At 38.9% G+C, this 21,814-nt stretch overlaps 1 protein-coding gene across 8 annotated transcripts in view; it reads right to left on the bottom strand.

Annotated features, from left to right (window-relative positions):
* The window catches only part of RC3H1 (ring finger and CCCH-type domains 1), a 55,628-nt gene extending 39,030 nt beyond the window's left edge, over positions 1–16,598 (bottom strand). For 7 of the 8 annotated variants that reach the window (XM_036441924.2, XM_036441927.2, XM_036441929.2 and 4 more), the window contains exon 1: positions 16,453–16,598. The gene's annotated coding sequence lies outside the window, so the exon portion shown is untranslated. Of the gene's footprint in view, positions 1–12,810; positions 12,945–16,452 lie in introns of all 8 variants that reach the window. The other variant, XM_036441925.2, reaches the window with a different exon arrangement.
* Between the last annotated feature and the right edge of the window lie 5,216 nt (positions 16,599–21,814).

Genomic DNA, 21,814 nt, shown 5'->3' with positions numbered 1-21,814 from the left:
GAAGAGGGCAGTTGGGGGCAATCAGGCCCGCGGGGGGGGGGGGGGGGGGGGGGGAGAGCAGTTGGGGATGATCAGGTCAGCAAGGGGGGCAATAAGGGGAACTTGGGGGCGATCGGGCCAGCAGTGGAGGGCAGTTGGGGGCGAGATGGCCGGGGGGGGGGGGGGCGCGCGCGCGCAGTTGGGGGCAAGTAGGCCAGCAGGCAGAGTGGTTAGGGGCGATCAGGCAGGTGGGCGAATGGCTAGGAGCAGGAGATCCTGGATTGCAAAAGGGATGTCTAATTGCCAGTTGGACATCTCTCGAGGGGTCCCAGGTTGGAGAGGATGCAGCCTGGGCTGAGGGTCCCCCCCAATGCAAAAATTTTGTGCACTGGGCCACTAGTTTTATAGAAAACTGCTAAGCTGCTGCAGCATTAAATAACTTGCCCAAAGCTAAAATTATGGAACTGAGACTAAAACTCAGCTCTTATATGAACTGAAGAATAAGTTGCTCTGAGGTATTATATCAAACAAAACTTACTGTCTGTCAGAAGGCAATCTTGATCTATTCCCACCCACCCTACCCTACCCTACCCTACCCTATGAGTTTAACTCATTATTCTTGGCCTTAACTTAACCTACCATTTCTCTGGAACATTTCCATAGCAACCAACATGCAGGACAACACCAGAGAAAAAATTTTAACTAGCTTGAAAAATAAAGCTAAAAGCATAAAAATAAAACAAAAAGAAGAAAAATAAGTAAAGGCTTATAATAACTATTCAGTGTTATAAATCTCAGAAGAATATAAATTAATTTACAGATAAAATTGCAGCCGGAGATATTTAAGAGCAAGGTTTCTCCAGCAATAATACCTTGTGAAGAAAGACCCAATTGCATAACATCCTAGATATAAATAATTTCATATGCTAATGTTAGTACTAATGGAGAAATACTTGGAACAAGTATGATGAGAAGGGCTTTTGATTTAGAGTGGGAAAGGCCTGAAAAACAGAACTTGATAAAGAAGGGTTAAGAAATCTTCAAAGGGTTCAATTAGGTAGCTTACTTACCCAGTGTGCAGAGGGACAAAAAGAAATATTTCTATCTCCAACTTAATGACAAGTTTAGAAGAAAAATTATAAAAAACATAAATCTATTCCTGGGGTAGCTGCCTAATCTGAAGCTGAAACAGCCTGTGAATGACCGTGTCTAACTTTGTGTAAGCAATCTGAAGCTCCAGGGTTCTATTCTATGTAACAGTTACACGTTGTGTGTAAATGTGCTATGCTGAAAGGACAATCAGCAGTTACTAAGAGGTGATAGAATGACAAGGCCAGACTCAAAAGCATCATCATTAAGATCCTTTAAGCAGAAAAACCATACCCATTATAGCAAAACAGCAAAGAATTATTTTCTTTCAGTTTTTGCATTAATACTCTGTGGAGTGGTACATATACTATATTGTCAAATACATAAATTTATCATCATCATTGGTAACCCAAACATCAAGGACATAACAGGAATAAAATCAAGATAATTTTGGAATATACCATGTATTTTAGTTCATCTGTCTTCTGTTAACTGCTTTCAAATTAAATGCAAACTTCTGAAACTGGCTGTTTCCTTTGTAAAAACTGATGTCTCCTTAATTAAGGTTGTTTGCTAAATCATAAAGATAACTCAGTCCCACACAAAAGATTCATGAATAAATTTTGAAAACTAGGCCAAATATTTTAATGAGACTTTAGTTTTTCAGATCACATCCTGAAATCGTCCTCCTGCTTCAATAATGGCTCCTTTTTGTAGAGGAAGTTTGCTCCCTGTGTACCCAGAAGTTATTTTGAGACACAATGACAAATCTGATTGGCAAGTAGTCAATAATCTTGAATGTAGGGGGAAAAACTCACAATGAAGAGAAAATCTAACTCTGCCTCATAAATTTATATTTCAGACTGTTAAATACTAATCTACAGACGGGAAAAACCCAATGAGATTGAGACATTTTGAGAAGCACCAATATTATTTCTTTAACTTATCCCAGATTTTACTATTCCTTTCCCCACCAGCACACTTACATCCTCATTTAGAGAAGCTAAAAAACACATTTCTGTCTCCCACCTGTCTTATTTAAAAAAAATTTTTTTTTAATCATTCAATCCCTGTCCCTATCTTCTCCTAGACTCTATTTTCTAATCCCTTACCTCTCAGTTTTCAAACTACACTTTTCCACAACCACTGTTCTGAAATGACTTTAACGGGCATGTCAAAAACTTTTGTATCAAGTTCAATGGTCACATTTCAGTCCTTATCTTTCTTCTTTCTACAGAGCATTAATAATGTTGACCAGTTACCCTAGCCGGTTTTGCTCAGTGGATAGAGCATCGGCCTGTGGACCGAAGGGTCCCAGTGGTCAAGAGTAAGGCACTGACACGTACTTTGGTTGCAGGCTTCTCCCTAGTCCAGGCTCATGCAGGAGGAAGTAACCAGCTGATGTGTTTCTCTCACATCAATATTTCTGTCTTTCTCTCTCCCTTACACTCACTCTAAAAATCAATGGAAAAATATACTCAGGTGAGGATTAAAAAAAAAATTAATGTTGACAAGTTTATTACAGCAAATGCTACCCCACTTTGGCTTCTAGAATGGCACATTATCCAAGTATGGCAGGCCACTCCTTGTGTGCCGGCTCTTGAGGGCTTCTCCTTCTCTGCCCATCCTTGGAACATGTGTGGTTCCCTCAGATTCCTTCCTCACTTCTCTACAAAATTTCCTTGAATGATGTCATCTATTTTTCAGCTTTCAACTATCAACTAGATGCTGATAACTTCCAAATCTATCTCTCAATTCAGACCTCTCTTCTTTTCTTTTTTAAAAAAATATATTTTATTGATTTTTTTACAGAGAGGAAGAGAGAGGGATAGAGAGTTAGAAACATCAATGAGAGAGAATCATCTATCAGCTGCCTCTTGCACCACCCACCACTGGGGATGTGCCTGCAACCAAGGTACATGCCCTTGACCAGAACTTGGGACCCTTGAATCTGCAGGCCAATGCTCTATCCACTGAGCCAAACCAGTCAGGGCATGTGACAGTTTTTTAACTGGTGTCCCTGTTAACAGTATCCCCAATCAAGCAAAGCTAGGCTATATAACTAAACTGTAAATTCCTTAAAATCAGAGAGTATATTGGTTCCTCCCTCTTGCTTTTTGCTCTATAGTTTTAATATATAAAAATTCAGCCAATATACATTAGCAAACCTATCAAATTGGAGTATTTGTTTGCTCCAAGAGAACGTCAATTAGTCTAATGGAAAACTTTAAGGCTTTAGCATCCAGAATAGCATATGGTCAAGAGCTAGGGCACAGCTCAACAAGGATATACATACAAGACTCAAATACCACTAGAACGAAACTGTACCTAAAGTACATCCAAAGAATAGTACATCCAACAACAGCATATTTTTTTCAAGTGTACATGGAACACTCTCAAAAATAGGCCATATGCTAGACCAGTACATGAACCCAAGAACTGTTTAACCCTACTAGTTTCTTTAAAAAATAAACAAAAAACAGATTATGGCAACTATTTCTTTTGAAGAGCACTACAGGAATATTTTACTAGATCACACTGAGAAATACTCAGGGGACTGAAATAGAAAATGACTCCCTGCAACCACTGTGGAGAACAGTATGGAGTTTTCTCAAAAAACTGAAAATGGAACTCCCATTTGACCCAGTAATCCCACTCCTAGGAATATATCCCTAAGAAACTAGAAATACCAATCAAAAAGGATATATGCACCCCTATGTTCATAGCAGCACAATTTACAATAGCTAAGATTTGGAAACAGCCTAGGTAACCGTCAGCAGATGACTGGATCAAAAAACTATGGTACATCTACACAATGGAATACTATGCTGCCATAAAAAAGGAAATCTTATCATTTGCAGCATCCTAGATGGAACTGGAGAACATTATGCTGAGTGAAATAAGCCAATCAATGAAAGAAAAACACCACATGATCTCACTCATTTATGGATAATAAAGAACATAATAAACTGATGAACAAAAAGATGGATACAGAGACAGTAAAGCAACAAACAGACTGTCAAATTACAGTGGGGAGGGTAGGGAGATATGGGGGAGATAACAGATCAACCAAAGGACTTGTATGCATGCATGTAAGTACAACCAATGGACGCAAAACTCTGAGAGGGAGGCCATGTCTGGGGGTGGGGGGGAATTGGTAAGATATGTACACATATAATACCCTAATAAAAAATGAAAGAAAAAAAAAGATAAGACTGTTTAAATTTAAAAAAAAAATGACTCCCAATTTTATATATAATATATTGAAATATGGCATATAGACAAAAAGATATACAGATCAAGAAGGTTCAGCTCAATGAATTATCACAAAGTGCACATATCTGTATACCCAATACACATATTACCAGCACCCCAGTTAGCATAAGGCTCAATAAACCCTTTGTTTTAGAAAAGCGTTCACATGGAAGTTTTTGTTTCACAATCCCAAATACAGGATATTCTGGAAAAGGCTAACTAAACATCGATCAGCTGCCTCCTGCACACCTTCTACTGGGGATGTGCCTGTAACCAAAGTACATGCCTTTGACCCTTCAGTCCACAGGCCGACGCTCTATCCACTGAGCCAAACCGGTTTCAGCTACCTAAGAAGATTCTTAAAGTTTTACCTTAACATCTGAGTATAATGAATTAATTAATGGCAATCATTATTAAAACATGTGCTGCCATTTCAATATTCAATGATGCTTTCATAAGAATATTACCTGTTTGGACTCAGTGATAGTTGAAATTACTCAGTGATTTAAACAGAACATTTCCTATTCTAAGAATTTTATTTCAAAAAGCCAACTTTAAAAAAAAAACAATGGTAGAAAGAAAATAAATTCAAGGGTCCTTTGTAGACTTATGAGCTGGTTTTCACCCATTACAGTCCTACATAATAAAATGACATTTCTGAAAAAATTGACTCAGAGCAAATGAATCAATCCAAAGAACTCGTAACTCAATTTTTGCTGAATAAATGGGGAGCCTTACATTTACTTTTTTAAAGTCTTTAATAAATCTAAAGAGGCTAGACTCAAGCAAAGAGTGACAGTTTTAGTCAAAACAGCTCAAAAACTGCTATCAATGGAGTAATGTAAAAGTTGACATATAAAATATGGGTTTTAAAAGCAGTAACTATAGGGGAAGTATTCCAAAATGAAGGTTAAAATCCAGGTGTGTGTTTTTTTTAAGTATAGTACTTAAATATGGAAGACTACCACTCTTAACACAATGTCTCCACAAAAATGGACTTTGGAGCAATAACCAGTATGCCAGTATGTAGAGAAGGTCAAATACAGATCATACACAGCATGACTGCTTTGAGCAAAAGTAGAGGTACAACTCAATTAAAAACACAGACTAACATGAGGGTCCCCATTTTTCAAACTCTGGAAACTTTAACATGATGAGTTTAGGGAAATGCAAGTTCATGTGGCAACCTATTTGGATTCTGTAGATCAAAATGTAGTTTGAATAGAATCCAAATGCAAAACTAGCACCAACAGAAAATTCTGGATACCAATAATGTTCAGTTAAATTCTATTTATCCTTATTAGTCCATCTGTATTAGTACTGGAAATTCATTTTAAAAATATATTTTATTGATTTTTTACAGAGAGGAAGGAAGAGGGATAGAGAGAAACACCGATAAGCCGCCTCCTGCACATCCCCTATTGGGGATTAGCCCACAACCAAGATAAATGCCCTTTTCTGAAATCGAACCTGGGTCCCTTCAGTCCGCAGGCCAACACTCTATCCACAGAGCCAAACAGGTTAGTGCTGGAAATTAATTTTTGTTACCTAAAATGGGTCACACTGTAGGGAAAAAAGTTCCATCATAAATTAAAGAAAAAATCCACTAAGTAGGATAAATTTCTTCATTTAAGATTCTTTAAAAAAAAAAAAAAAAAAAAAAAAAAAAAGCTTATTTTTTTATTGATTTCAGAGAGGAAGGGAGAGAGGGGGAGAGAGAGAAATATCAATGATGAGAGAGTCATTGATTGGTTGCCTCTTGCACACCCCCTACTGGGGATCAAGCCCACAACCCAAGTGCCCCTGGCTAGAATTGAACCCGGGACCTTTCAGTCACCTGGCCACCGCTCTATCCACTGAGCCAAACCAGCTAGGGCCTTCATTTAAGATTTTAATTGTTTAAAGAACAATACATCACTATTAAATCTATAGCAATAACCTCTGTACTTTTGATTTGTAAGTAATATATGTTAAATTACTCAGTATTTAATGACATAGTCCTCAATAACAGCTTTCAAAGTGATTCTAACTTCAACAGTGATTGTAAAAGCAACCCCAACTAATGGGGATCTTAAGAGAACTAGAATAGGAAAATCTAAATTCTAATCTCAGTTATGCCATTATTAGCTCTGAGATCTATATACATTTGGTAAATATTCAAAAGTTTTAGAGGAGAATAAGAAAGAAAAGGGTAACTCCAGGTTAGGAACAATGAAGAGTGGAGTAAAAGACGATGCCCTAATAAGAAAATGAGGAAGCCACACTACAAACTGACATTTGGAAAGTCAGTGCTTTGGGAGAGTAAAGGGTTTTATATTATTTCAAGATTAGGGTTGCCAGAAGTGAAGTGACAAAGCACAGAAAATGTAGGCTTGAGGACAAATTGAGGCCATGTAAATAGGTAAATTCTCTGTGAGAGTACCTATAAATGAAGAACTGGACCTTTAGGGAATAGTTTACATCAGCACTCTTCAACAGAACTTTCTGAGATGATGGAAATGTTCTATATGTTTCCAGTAGAGAAGCCACAGCCACATGTGGCCATTGAGCTCTTATAAAGTGGCTACTGCATGTGAGTAACTAAATTTTAAATTTTATTTACTTTAATTAATTAAAACTTAAGTGTATCCATACAATGGAGTATTGTTTAGCAGTAAAAAGAAATGTACTATCAAGCCTTGAAGACAGGGAAGAAGCTTAAATATACATTGTTAAGTGAAAGAAAACAATCTTACCCAAACAACTATTCAACACAAAGAGTGAACCTTAATGTAAACTATGGACTTTGGTTAGAAGTAATTTACCAATGCTAGTCCACCAAATATAATAAACGCACCACACTAATTTAAGATGTTAACAGAGGTAACTGTGGGGAAGCTGGCTGTATTTGAAAATGTACAGTTTCAGTACAATTTTCCTATAAATCTAAAACCATTTAAAAAAAATAAAATCTATTTAAAAATTTAAAAATAAGTAGCCACACGTAGATAGTGGCTGATATTGAATAGCACAGGTCCATACTAATAAGACTGGTGTGGGAAGAAAACCAAAATAGAATTTTATTTCTGATAAAATACACACTCAGTTAATGCTAAACTGTACAAAGTTTATATGTAGCTTTATTAACATACTAAAAGCAGAACTTTTTTCAAATATTTTAAATATCTTCCTAAAATGCTTTTTTTTTTTTTGTCAAACAATTTAAGGAGGAAAATAACATTTATTGACTGGGTACTAGATGTCAGGTAGTATACTAAAGACATATGTTATCTCATTTAAATTTCAAAACAATCTTCAAGGGAAGATATTAATCTTTCTGTTTTTAGAGATGAAGAATCATAATGCTTAAATGATAAAAGATGAAAACCTAGTTAGATATGACTCCAAAGTCTATGTTCTAATATACTCTCCAAAAATTACAAACATTTCCCCACAATAAATTTATTATCAGGAACTCTTAAAAATCTGGAGTCATCTTGTTCTTTCTTATTCTTCTCTAAATCTTTTGAATAAGTTACTGAGCACAACACAATAATTAACCATACACTTAGAGTCTAATGAAGTACTATCCCTATTATCAAATGGCTCCAAGCTAACCTGTTTTTTTTCCTGTCACCCTCCTTGTACCTTTTAATCTGCTATGGGAATTAGAAAAGAGATCATCAAACTTCTTAGAATTACCTACAAAGCAAGAGATTTTGCAAGCCAGTGCTTTAATCAGATGATTTAGTTAATTAATTTTAGTGATAATTAAAGGTCTTTTATCTACTTCTTATTCTAAGCTGGAACCTGGATAGATAAAATATTGTTCTATAATAAAGTTAAAAATATTAACAATCCGGTTTCATTCCCAAATCATCCACTAAATCATATTTTCAAGCATCTTTAAACATCACCCACTTAAAGATGTTATTTTTTTGGGGGGGTAGGGAAATATCTGAAATACTTTCAAAAAAATAAATTTGTAAAAATATGTTATTTTTATGATTACATATAGTACACTAGCTTTTCAATAAATGTTATTATAAAAATTAATGAGTTATATATAAAAACATAAATTTATAAAGAACTGACATTTCCCTGAAAAAATTCACTACTTAAAAAATGCAGAAATTTACATTGAGTCCTAAATAGTCTTATATAATTCTTTTTCATCACTTCTTTTTTTTTTTAAATATATTTTATTGATTTTACACAGAGAGGAATTGAGAGGGACAGAGAGTTAGAAACGTCGATGAGAGAGAAACACCGACCAGCTGCCTCTTGCACACCCCCTACTGAAGATGTGCCTGCAACCAAAGTACATGCCCTTGACCGGAATTGAACCCGGGACCTTTCAATCCGCAGGCCGAAGCTCTATCCACTGAGCCAAGCCAGTCCCGGCTGTCCTTAGAACTAACTTTATTAATTACATAACTTTTCCCTAAAAGGGGGGATTAGTATCAAAATTTAAATTATTTTCTTTTTAAAATAATATATTTCTATTAATTTCAGAGAGGGATGGAGAGGGAGAGGGACCGGGAGAAATAGAAACATCAATGAGAGAGAATCATTGACCAGCCCCCTACTGGGGAGGCAAGTCCACAACCTGGGCATGTGCCCTGACCAGGAATCAAACCTGTGACCTCCTGGTTCATCACTGGAACCAGCCTGGTCAGGCTAAATTCTTCTTTTCCACTTAGACCTCTTGTAACCTATTACAAATCTTCACAAATAACAGAAAATCTGTATTTCACTTCTCACCATACATTTTAAGATTTCAATAAACTAGGGAAGTACCATTTTGAATTTAAGATAAGGATAAAAGAATATCTAAAAAGCTCAAAATTAAAACTTTAAACTTAGTAGCAATTTTAAATTTATAGAAGTCCAAATTTATTATGTTATTTTGGAAAGAAGAAATACATAGTTGTTTTCTCCCTCAATCAACCAACTAAAACAATCCAAAAAAGCTAAAAGATCAATCGCATCTGTAACAGTGTCTATGTTTCTGGAATGAGTCACATATAAAGATTTCTAAGATTTATTCTACAGGGATAAAAGCAGAGTTCAGGTGAATCTAAATATCCCAAAACATGGCTGAATAAAATAGTCACAAAGTTAGTCATAAGGATAGGATCAAAGGTTATCAATCTAACAATGACTTCCCAATATAATCTCAAATAAGTCTGTCAATATTTCAACTTGCTTTATACATTAAGAAAACCAAAAGGCCCACGGTAAAATTGCACAACATGTTATGAATCTAAAGTAGTCATAGTGTAGCGCAACTAACTTAAAATGTAAAAGCTATCAAGACTACAGTATAAAATTTCCAAAAGTTTCCTATTATTTAAAGTAAAAAAGGGGGTGACAGTGGAAGAATATCATGTAAAGAAATATATCCTGATAATAATTTACATCTAAAAAATTTGTGCTTTAGAAAATTAACCTTCATTCGAAACGCTAATAGCAAGATACCCATGAAAATACACACATGGTGACAAAACAAGCCAGGAGAAAATCATTTGGGGGCGAAAAAATGGAAAAGAATCCCAATAAAATTTAAAGAAACTTAAAATGGCTTTAAAAATACCGTATTTTCTGGCATATAAAACGACACTGTGTTCTAGTAAAAAGCCTGCTCAGATTGGCCAGAGTCAGAGAGGCGGTCTATTAAAAAAAGAACTGGTGTTGCCTCGGAAGTGGGGGGTAGTCTTATACAGCGAATATAGGCCTAAACCTATGTTTTAACTGTAAAATTAGGGGGTCGTCTTATACCTCGGAAAATACGGAAAGTCTCACAACCCAATGAAGAAATACAAATGATTCTGAGAGTCTGAGTATAACGCCTTCAGAATGATCAAAACTAAAACTGCAAATAGCTGTGACTCCCAACTTTTCTTCCATAAAAAGTCCCTGGGCAATAGCCTACTACTGTACTTGGAAAAGCATGAAAAGAATGAGTGGGTTTTTATTTTTAACAATCATTTTCTAAAAATTTTCCTGCAATTTTAATTGTACATAGTACTCCTCCTCAATTTTGTCTCAAAATAATTTTCTTTATATCCAAAGAGAAAAAATAGAATGGTGGTAGCCAGAGACTAGGGAGAAAGGGGATAGAGAATAACCTCTTAACAACTATACCATTTCCTTTGGGGGTAATAAAAATGTATGGAATTAGAGATGATAGTTGCAAAACATTGTGAATGTACTGCCACTGTACTGCTTAATTTTTTAGTTAATTTCAGAGAGAGGGAGAGATAGAAACATCGGAGAGAAACACCAATCCGCTGCCTCCTGTATGCTTCCTACTGGGGATGGATCCTGCAACCTGGGCATGTGCCCTGACCTATCTAGTAATAATTAATGTCGTTTTTAAACATTTAAAGTCTTGCTTGGCGTTGACTTGTATTGACATAACCTTCAAACACGTGGTATCTACAGAACGTGTGAAGTGCAATTAACAAGTTTTGCTTGAAAAAGTTTGTGTTTGGTTTGGTTTTTGTTGCAAAACTAGGGCTAAGAAGATGGCGGATGAAGAGCATATTCGGCACTGCATGCTTTACGAGTTCCAATTAGGAAGAAAAGCAAGTGAGGCTGCAAAAAACATCTGTAGTGCTCTTGGTCAAGATGCAGTTAGCGCCAGAAAATGCCAGCGTTGGTTTGAGAAATTTCACGAGGGAAATTTTTCGTTAGATGACAAGAGTGGTCGAGGCCGTGTGTCCAATTTTTATCAAGAAGCTCTTCAAGCTCTTTTGGTGCAAAATCCTCAAATTACCCAACAAGAGCTTGCGACAACTTTAAATTGTTCACAAAAAACAATTTCCAATCAATTGCGTGCACTTGGCAAAGTCCAAAAGTTTGGAAAATGGGTTCCTCATGAGTTGACCGACAACAACCGTAATCAAAGAGTCACAATTTGCAGTTCGCTCCTCTCTCGTCAAAACCGTTTGCCGTTTTTAGAGCAAATTGTTACCGGAGATGAAGAATGGGTGCTGTATGTTAATTTGAAAAGGCGGCCTCAATGGTTGGACAAAAATGAGGCTCTGCAGCCCACGCCAAAACCTGACTTGCATGCGAAAAAAGTGATGATGTGTGTTTGGTGGAATTTTAAAGGAATTCTTCATTATGAACTTTTACCATCTACCCAAACCATTACAAGTGCAGTGTATAGTGCCCAATTGGAAAGGTTAGCCCAAGCTTTAAGAGAAAAAGAACCCGCGCTGATTAATCGGAAGGGCGTAATTCTTCACCACGATAACGCACGACAGCATACTGCAAGAATCACTGCTGAAAAACTGCGCCAGTTGGAATGGGAAGTTCTCCCTCAACCTGCATATTCTCCTGATATTGCGCCTTCCGATTACCATTTGTTTTGTTCTTTGCAAAACTTTCTTCTTGGAAAAAAATTTAATAATGAAGAATGCCTAAAAAATGCATTGACCGAATTTTTTGCATCAAAATCACAAGAATTTTACAACAGAGGGATTAAAATGCTTCCTGAGCGTTGGGCACAAGTAGTAGAAAACAACGGCAACTATATTGTTGATTAAATTTTGTTGTATTGTTTAAATAAATTAGATTTAAAAAAGTATTAGAAAACGACATTAATTATTACTAGACCTAATAGAATTGAACCTGTGACCTCTGGGTGCATGGGGTCAACACTCAACCCCCCGGAGACACACTGGCAGGGCTGTACTGCTTACTTTAAATGGTTAATTTTATGTTGTGTGAATTAAACCTCAGTAAAACATTTATGTTAAGATATATAAAATTGAACCCTTTAGAATTCTCTACTTCAGAACATTGCTACCATGTTCAAATGCTATTTAGATCTTGGAGATTTTTAGCTAAAATGCATTAGAAGTTAAATTATTACCATATTTGCTCAGAAATAGCGAGGAGTGGGGTAACATCAGGACTAAAATGCTTGACAAATGTCAAAAGAAAATTGTTGACATATATTTGTAAATAATCTCAAAGGAAGATATAAATTAATCTTAGAACATCTATTCCTCTATGACAGAATGCAATTTCTGTCAGCTTAACTGTACATGCTTGTTTACTATAATTCCTTTCCTGAACTTCAACCAATCCGGAAAACATGTGCACTTATCAGAAGTCTCTAATATTATATAAAAAGCAAACAGGCATAAGCATGTTCAATATGGAATAAATAAAGATGCTAGCGCTAACTAAGCTTTTAGACCTGTTAAAGCTACCTGTCCTATGTAAATGCAGGGCAACATTACTTCAGATTAGTAAACTTCACACTTGAAATGTAAGAAACTTTAGAGAAAAATCCCTTTGCATAAATACCTGACAAATTAATCTTATATTATAACCTCTAAGGCTAGTTCAAATCCAGACGAGACTCCAGGATTAAACAAAAGAGGTCTTAAAGAGGACACTGCAGAACAGGCTGATTTCAAAATCTGTGACTATTTTGATACAGGCCAGTCTGAGAATTTAAATCCACTGGAATCCAACCCAAAAAAATACCTGAACTCCTGAGCACTGACAGGGCCAAAGCTAAACCAGGTCAGTATACCCTGCCAAGGAACAGCTTGCTCCGAGGTGTCCACCAAACAAGGATCATTTACCAGTTTATTCTTCACTTTGTTGGATGCCAACCACTTGCAAGATATAAGCAAGTGTAGACTGATTAGACCCCTCAAACTCCATTTCAACCCCTACGATTTAGAGATTTAAAAAATAAATACTGCAGAATTCTAAATGGTCTATGGCTTTTAAAAAATGAAGAATTTCACATGTTGGCTGACCCAACTTTAAACATCACTGAATGTTACTAAAGTTATTTTTTAATTTTCATTAACTATTTCAAAGGCCCACCTCAGTTACTGCTTACATAACAAATTAAAGCCCTGGCACAATTATATCAATTCCACAGATCTGTCCTATGTAAATGGTATGAGTTTCTATATATAAAGCATTTAGACCTGTTAAAAGCAAATATAAATGTGCCTTTTCTAATTCACATGAATATATACTTTCTCAAACTTATAACTAAACACTTGGCAGGATACAAATAATGATAATAGAAAGGATATCCGGGCTAAAGGCAAATACAGAAGTACATGACATAGTTGGTGGTCAAAACAAGATTCTTCAAAGTTTAACCTTGAGATATACGCAATAGTAAAGCATCTAATTTGTGTCACAGGATCTTGGTTTGAGTAACCTTTTAACTATTAATCATGTAGCCTTTTTGCTAGTAACTTAGCTTCTCCTAGCCTTAGATTCTTCATATGTAAAATAAGAATATTACAGCCTAAGTAGGAGAATTAAATGAGAATGGTTTTTATTCATTCAATAAATATGCTTTGAAAAACTGTAATTTTCTATGTAAAAAAACACACACAAACGTGTTTTCAAATTTTTTCAAATGAATTGAACATATATTGACTTTCAATATTACCAAGAAAATACAAATCTGATTCTTAAGCTATTTATTTTTGGAAGAAAATTCTTAACTATTTAGAAGAAAATTCTTATTACTTGAGAAATTCTGAATTGAAATAATCAGAATAGCCCTAACTGGTTTGGCTTGGTGGATAGAGCATTGGCCTGCGGATTGAAAGGTCCCAGGTTTGATTCGGGTCAAGGGAATGTACCTTGGTTGCAGGCACATCCCCAGTAGGAGGGTGCAGGAGGCAGCTAATAGATGTTTCTCTCTCATCGATGTTTCTAACCCTCTATTCCTCTCCCTTCCTCTCTGTAAAAAATCAATAAAATGTATTTTTAAAAAATCAGAATAAACATTGAAAATAAAGATTTGACAGCTGAGGGGTCACAACATAGAAAAGTTTTGACATAAATAAAAATGTAATTCTCCAAAGACATTTTTCAATGTTAAACAGAAATAGGGACCCAGATTCAACCCAGAAATTGTTGGATCAACATCCAATTTCAAACACAACACCTTAACACTTAAAAAACTTTGTTTTCAGAAAAATGACATTAGGTATGAGGCAAATTAAATTAGTTCTTGAACATGAGGAGATTTTTTCATAACAAAGCACAATAACTACTTACAATGTACAAACTCATAAGTTACTAAAATGTTGTAATAGGTTTAGCATCACAGAAAAATTTAAAAATCACTGAAACATACTTTCCTTGCATAGTGTGCTGACCTACCAAAATTCAGCATAAAAAAAAAAAGTCATGGATTTGAGCACTTAAAAATGTCCTTTCTGAAACTTATTCTCAGGAAATTCACATTAGCAAGAGCCATGTGAAAACTGTTCTTTCCCCATCATTTAAAAAGTAAAAAAAAAAATAAAAAATCCACAAGTTACTTATGCTACACATAAAATGAAAGTCATTCATAATTATCCACTAGATTTCAATCCCAAACACAATAGTTCAACCTCCATGTTTATTCAATTGCTAGTCTATTTACTGTCAACTCTTGGAGAAGAACTAAGGATTAGTAAGGGCAGCTTATTAAACTTCATATACAGTAACCTGAAGATGCTTTGAATTACAATAGCTATGGACAACAATTCTAATTAGAAATTTACCCTACAGATATTACCAAGAAAATGCAAATCTGATTATTGAGCTATGGTCCCAAAACTTCTTAGGACGATATTAACTGGCATCAAAGGTCAATCTTCCTTTTACAAATACCAACTAGCCACACAATTTAGTCTTAAAGAGTGGAAAGCAATCTTCTTAGATGCATGCAAACAATTTTAATATAAATTTCTGCACACCTCGGTAGAAAATGTAATAGAAATAACCTTAATCATTCCCATCCCCACTTGGAAATGGATGTGGTAGGTGCCTTCAAAAATTAAGTTTAAGAGAAACAGAGGTTAACTATTGAAGTTTCAGGCACCACTACCATAGGACAAATATAATGAATACCTGTTTCTTGATAAGCGTAAACATCAAAACAGAACAGTTGTTTCCAGTTTTTGAAAATTATAACACCGTTTTTGGAATCTTATAAAATATGCTTTAGAGACCAAATGTCAAACTCAAGAGGAAAGGTTTGATCTTGAATAATTTTAGGGAGTTACTGAAAGACAAAATTAGAACATGAGACAGGACACAAGAAGTTCTAGCCTGCGGACGAACCACTCCTGCCTCCTGAAGGAATGAATGCTCCACCGGGTCCATTTCATGCCAGTTGCTGTTGCTTCTTATATGCGGCCCATTAATAATGCACAGCGGTTCGGTTCGTGTGAAAGAAAACTTCTTTCTATGCAACCACTGCCACTTATTTGTCTTCGCGTCGCCAGTTAAGCGGCTTTGTTTCCAGTTTCAGGGACTATTCTGGGATGTCAAGAGTTACATTCTGAGTGCTCCCAAAGCGCCCTTGTTCCACTCTCACCGGGACGTGGGCGTCACCGATGTTTAGAGAGATAACTGATACCTAGCGAGGTTTAAAGGGGAGCAACGTGCTTCAGATCTCCATCCCTGTCCATCCTTCTAGCTAATCATCACTTTTTACCATGCACACTTTTTGTTGTTGCACTTGCATTATTATTTTTTTTAAGACACCTGCATCTATGATTTCCCTATCTCGCCACCAGGAAGAAAGACGACTATCTGGATCGATCTCTAGGGAAAGAGACGTCGTAAAAGCCACTGGGCTGGGGACGGGGAGCGCCTGAGGGGCTGGGGAAGGGAGCAGCTCCGAGCAGGGAGGCAGAGGCGGCGCCTGTTTACAGACGCCTTCACCTCCCCCACCCCGCAGACTGGGGGGTCCAGCCGCGTTTCCCGGGCGCTGTCCCCTCCCAGCCAGCCAGGCCTCGCAGTCTGGGAGCAGCTGAGCAGCCTGCTGGCCCCCTCCCTCCCTCCTTCCCTCCCTCCGGCCGGCTGGAGCCTCGCTCGCTCGCCCTCCCCAGGTCCCGAGCAGCGTCCGCACCTCCCACGGCCTACCCGCCCCGCAGGCGCTCCAGGCGGCTGGCCGAGGCCTAGAGGCCGCTGGCTACTAAGTAGTCCCCGGTCGCCGACGGGGCCCGAGGCCGGGCGGGCGGGCGGGCGCGGCCCAGGAGCAGAGGACGGGCGGGGACAACCCCTTCCTCGCCGCCGCTGCCCATTGTTCCCGACCGAGCCCGGGCCGCCCCGCCAGCTCCCCAGGCCGTCGCCGCCGCCGTCGCCGCTCACCGCGCTGGTCCGAGCAGCAGCTCCTCTCAGCTCCGAGTCCCCGCGGCCGTCGCCACCGCCGCGGCAGCCGCCGCCACCGCCGCCGCCGCCACCGCCGCCGCTGCCACCGTCGATTCCGACTCTGTCCCAGGCCGCCGGGCCCCGGCCGCCGCCACCGCCAGCGCCGCCTGCGGCCCCCCACCTGCTGCTGCGGAGGCCGCTCGGGCAGCAGGGGCCATCTTGTTGGTCGGCCTCCTCTTCTTCCTCCTCCTCCTCCTCCTCCGCCTCCGCCCGGTCGCTCTAGTCCTCGTCCCCTTCCTCTTCCTCGGGCTCCCGCGCCCGCCCCGGAGACTGGGCGGGACCCAGGGCGAGGCCCCACCTTCCGGGGCGGGGCCACAGGAGGGGCGGGATCAAGGGGCGGGGCCAACGGAGGGCGTGGCTGCTGGAGGGCGTTATCAAAGGGGCGGGACCATCTGAGGGCGGGGTGATGGGGGCGGGGCTAGCGGGCGGGGCGGACGCGGGAGGGTCGCTCTGAGTCACCGTCCCCCGACGCCCGACGGGGAGGCCGGCGACGCGCCCCGTCCAGGACCCGGAGCGCAACGCGTCCGAGCGGGAGAACCGGTCCCAGGCCCGCCTGGCCCGGCCCGGCCCCCGGCGCCTCCGCGCCCAGCCAGCAGGTGGCCGGACAGTGACCGTGAATTGTAAAATTCCCGACGTTGCCCTCCGCGTCCCCGCCACGACTTCTACCCGCTTGGCTTTCCCAGCCCTTGTCCCTCCATTCTTGTTGCTTTGCCGTGGTTCGCCTCACCCACCCCAGAAGAATTTGTTCTTATTTTATTTTGTCCAGATTCTCTGTCACAAACAGCTTTGCCCCAGTCGCCCCTCTCAAGAGTCCCCCCCCCCCCCCCAACAGGGCGGCATGGCCCAGAGGCCTGCACACTTGCTGCCCCGAAGGTGTCCCCAGGCCCCTGGGAAGGGAAGAGCTCGCTGGGGAAGGAGGAGCCGAGGGGGCGAGGGGCACAGGGCGGGAACAGGGGAAGATTCGGCCCCTGGAATGGCTCCTGGGCCTAAGAGCTAACCTCGAGATGGCTGGAAGTTTCTTCTCCCTTATGGAGAAAGGAGGAGCCATGTTCCGGGTAATGGGAGACCCCTGCAAGGCAATTCCGTTTAGCCAGACCCTAGCTTTGAAGAAGTGAGAGAAATGGAATGTTTTTCATACGATGCAGATCTAATTTCAAAATAAATCGTCTGATTAGACTAGAGAAGAGAGATCGTCCTCAAAAAAGCACCCAGGATATAGGCCTCTCAACGATCATCCTCGTTTTTTGTGTTTTGTTTTTTTGTTTTGTTTTGTTTTGCCCCAGATCTTGGCTGAGAGCGCAGGGATGTTGCTTTCCCGTCTTTTCTTCTCTGCATGCATCTCCAATACCAAGGAAAGTGCTGCACTATATTTAGAGACGCTTCTGCCCTCAACCTGATAAAATCCAGTCACTATGGCAGATAGTGTTTTTATATTGTCTGCAAATAGTGTGTCGCACACCTTCCTGAACTCTGAGCCCGGGAGAGTTCTTTTTAACTGCTACCACCTCCTGCTCCTCAGATTTCAGCTTCTTTTTAGAAGCCCTATTGAGTGGAAAGGACTGCCTTTGAAGTGAACTAAATCTGTAACCTTGTCCTCAACCGACTAATTAGTCGTCCCAGTCCCACAAAGAACAAATTTCCAGCTACCACAGAGGGATTAGACTGGCGTGTGCTAACCTAAAGGCTATCTCCCATCTCAAACAGCCAGGCCTCAGTCCCCTGCTAGGAAAAACATTAATCTGTTCCTGCTTTTCCTCCTCCTCTCTTCTTTTCACTACTAGGGAACCTTCCACAACAGAAGGATTGAGTGGCTGTTGCTAGGCAAACATGCCAACTTAATTTGTTTAAGGGAAGCCAGTAACTTCCATTACAACCAAGCGATCTATTAATTCTTTGACCTACTAATGGTTGTGCCTAGGTTGGTAAAGCCCCTTCAAGGTTCCCTTAAAAAAAAATAAAATTTTTAACTTAAATGTATTTCACCAATATTTCAGTTTAAAATGAAGTGGCTCCCCAAAATTCATTTTAGTGGTATAATTCAACATTTGGCAGAAAAAGGAGAAGAGCAGATTTGAAGAAAACACTGAAGTGTTTACAATAAAAACTAATCTACAAGAAGTCATTTATATGCTTTAAATTCCTGATTAGGCTAAACATACAAGATAATTTATTCTTCCAGACTGAGCCTATTTAGAAGAAAGATCATATGGTTATTCAGTGAGAGAGGAAAAAAAAAAAAAAAAAGGAATTTATTCCCAAATTAACTCTGTAAGAATTTTAGCTGGTGAATTAAGCTCTGTTTTCCTGATTTTGCTGTTTAAAAGTTTTTGCTATGTTATTGTTATGTACTAGTAACATTTTTCAGAGGGTTCATACTTAATATAAATAAGATTAAATCTGATATTGTGTTGAAATTTAAGTTATAACTCCTAAATTGTTTTAATCCAGTGAAATTTTTATTAATACATGTATAGTGAAACTGTGTTTGAGAAGTACCTTGAGCTAAGATAACACATTAAGAATGAATTACTAGCTCTAGCTGGTTTGGCTCAGTGGACAGAGTGTCGGCCTGCAGACTAAAGGGTCCTAGATTCGATTCCAGTCAGGGCACATACCTGGGCTGCAGGCTCAAGCCCCAATAGAGGGGCATGCAGAAGGCAGCCAATCAATGATTCTCTCTCATCACTGATGTTTTTATTTCTCTGTCTCCCTTTTCCTTCCTCTCTGAAATCAATAAAAAGATATTTTTAAAAAATGAATTACTGCCGGGACCGGTTTGGCTCAATGGATAGAGCATCGGCTTGGGGACTGAAGGGTCCCGGGTTCGATTCCGGTCAAGGGCATGTACCTTGGTTGCGGGCATATCCCCAGTAGGGGGTGTGCAGGAGGCAGCTGATCGATGACTCTCTCTCATCGATGTTTCTGGCTCTCTATCTCTCTCCCTTCCTCTCTGTACAAAATCAATAAAATATATTTAAAAAAAAAAAAAATGAATTACTAAAGACAAACAAGTGAAAAGTTTTATATTATTTGTTCTCAGAAATCAGTATTTTGTAGCTTTAACACAATTTAAATAATTTAGTCTTATCTTATATTTTATTATTTAATTCTGATATAGAATACCTAGAAATGTAGACTCTGCTTGGTCCTCCACCACTGATATGCTATGAAAATTAAATAAGTTACTTCACATAAAGGCCTTAGAACAGTACGTGGCACATAAGAAGTATATAAAATTTTAAAAAATCTATTTTATGTATATGTCATCTAATCTTTAGTTTTTCTTATCAAATAATAGTAACTCATCAAATACATTTTTGTTCTTAGCATGAATCCTAATAAAATATTAATGCTGTTTTTTAGATTACACACAAATCAGAGTAATGCCTTATGGGTTTTTTTTCCAAAGTAATTCTCTTAAAAAAAAAATATATATATATATATATTTTTTTTTTTTTAATAGATTTTTATTGATTTCAGAGAGGAAGGGAGAAGGAGAGAGAGAGATAGAAACATCAGTGATAAGAGAGACTCATTGATCGGCTGCCTCCCACACCCCCCCCACTGGGGATCAAGGCCACAACCCAGGCATGTGCCCTAATTGGAATCGAACCTGGCTGGGACCCTTCAGTCTGTAGGCCAATACTATCTACTGAGCCAAGCCACCTAGGGCTAAAAAATATATTTTTATTGAGTTCAGAGAGGAAGTAAGAGGGAGAGAGAGAGCGCAACACCAATGTGAGAGACAATATCAATTGGTTGTCTTCTGTACAGGCCACAACCGGTAACGAACCCTCAGCCTAGGTGTGTGCCCTGACTAGGAACTGCATCCAGAACCTTTTGGTATATGGGAGGATGCTCCAACCAGCTGAGCCACCTGGCCAGGGCAATGGTCAGCATTTTTTTTGGTAAATGCAGGTAATAAATATTTTAGACTTTACAGGCCAAGAGATCTCTGTCATGACTACTCAACTCTGCCACTGCAGCAGAAAAGCAGCCACAGACTATGTAAACAAATTATCACAACTGTGTTTTAATAAAACTTTATTTACAAAAACAGGCAAAAAGAGATGGTGACTGGATTTGGCCCCCAAGACTATTATTTGCCAACTCTGTCTTATAAGAAGAGAGATTACGTATATTTGCTATAGCCAAGGAAAGTATTTTATTACTATTATGTTCATCAGCAGCATTAAAAGCCTTACACGTAATGACCAATGTTTACTATTAAACACAATTAATTAAACAGGTCTCCTGCCTTCCAAGGAATTAGTAATCTAAAACAACAACAGCACAGACATAATATTTATAAGTATTCCTGAATGAGTAATTGCCATATAAACAGATGACTCTACAAGGCTAAATGTGGAACTGAATTCAGAGGTGGGCAGATTTCCCCAATGCTATTGATTTACAAATATCAGATAAGATTAAAAAAATAAAAATAAAAAATAAAAAAAAGCACTAGGGCTCATCCAGGAGCCAAAGTAAAGAGAACAATGCCCCAGGCTAGTCCTTTTCAGCAAGAGGCTTTATGAGAGCATTTTTCAAAAGGGTCATTCTCCCAATTGTAATTTCTTCGTTAAAATACATTATTGTCTGATTTATCCTATGTGGTTAGGGGCTGTGTTATAGTTGCAATTTTTAAAAAATGTATTTTTATTGGTTTCAGAGAGGAAGGGAGAAGAGAGAAAAAGAGAGGAAAAACAAACAAACAAACAAACACCAATGAGGAGAGAGAATCATTGATCGGCTGCCTCCTGCACAACCCTTACTGAGGACTGAGCTGGAAACCTGGGCATGTGCCCCAGACTGGAATCGAACCCGGGAACCTTTAGCCCACAGGCAGAAGCTCTGAGCCAAACCTGCCAGGGCTATGGTTGCAATTTAGTGACACCTGTGCCCATCTCCTTTATTTAACCTGCATCAAAGAAAAATGTTTCCCTTTCTCAACAGGAATACTAGTAAACTTAGAAGAAAAGTCAGTAGGTCAATTTGTTCATGTGCTTGTGTATGTATGGATATGATTAAATCAAGTGATTGGTAATTCAGTAACCTATTGCCTCCAATTACAGAAATAGTGCAATAGTTACTGTTAGATAGGGCATGATTCCCTTGTAACTCCTCATATTCCTCAATGATGGACATGTACAATGAATATTTGTAATATTTTGGCTGCCCAGTATCTTAGCTTCTCCTTCTTAAACTGTTTGGAAATTGGGACTTTGATTAATAACTCAACCAAAAACACATGGAACCAGAAGTAGAGAACTACACAGATAAATCTATGCTAAGTGCCTTT

Source organism: Pipistrellus kuhlii, unplaced genomic scaffold, assembly GCF_014108245.1.
Source record: "Pipistrellus kuhlii isolate mPipKuh1 unplaced genomic scaffold, mPipKuh1.p scaffold_m20_p_18, whole genome shotgun sequence".
In the NCBI taxonomy this organism is placed as follows: Eukaryota; Metazoa; Chordata; class Mammalia; order Chiroptera; family Vespertilionidae; genus Pipistrellus; species Pipistrellus kuhlii.
Note: the sequence above shows the minus strand (reverse complement) of the source record. Positions and strands in the feature narration are given on the sequence as shown.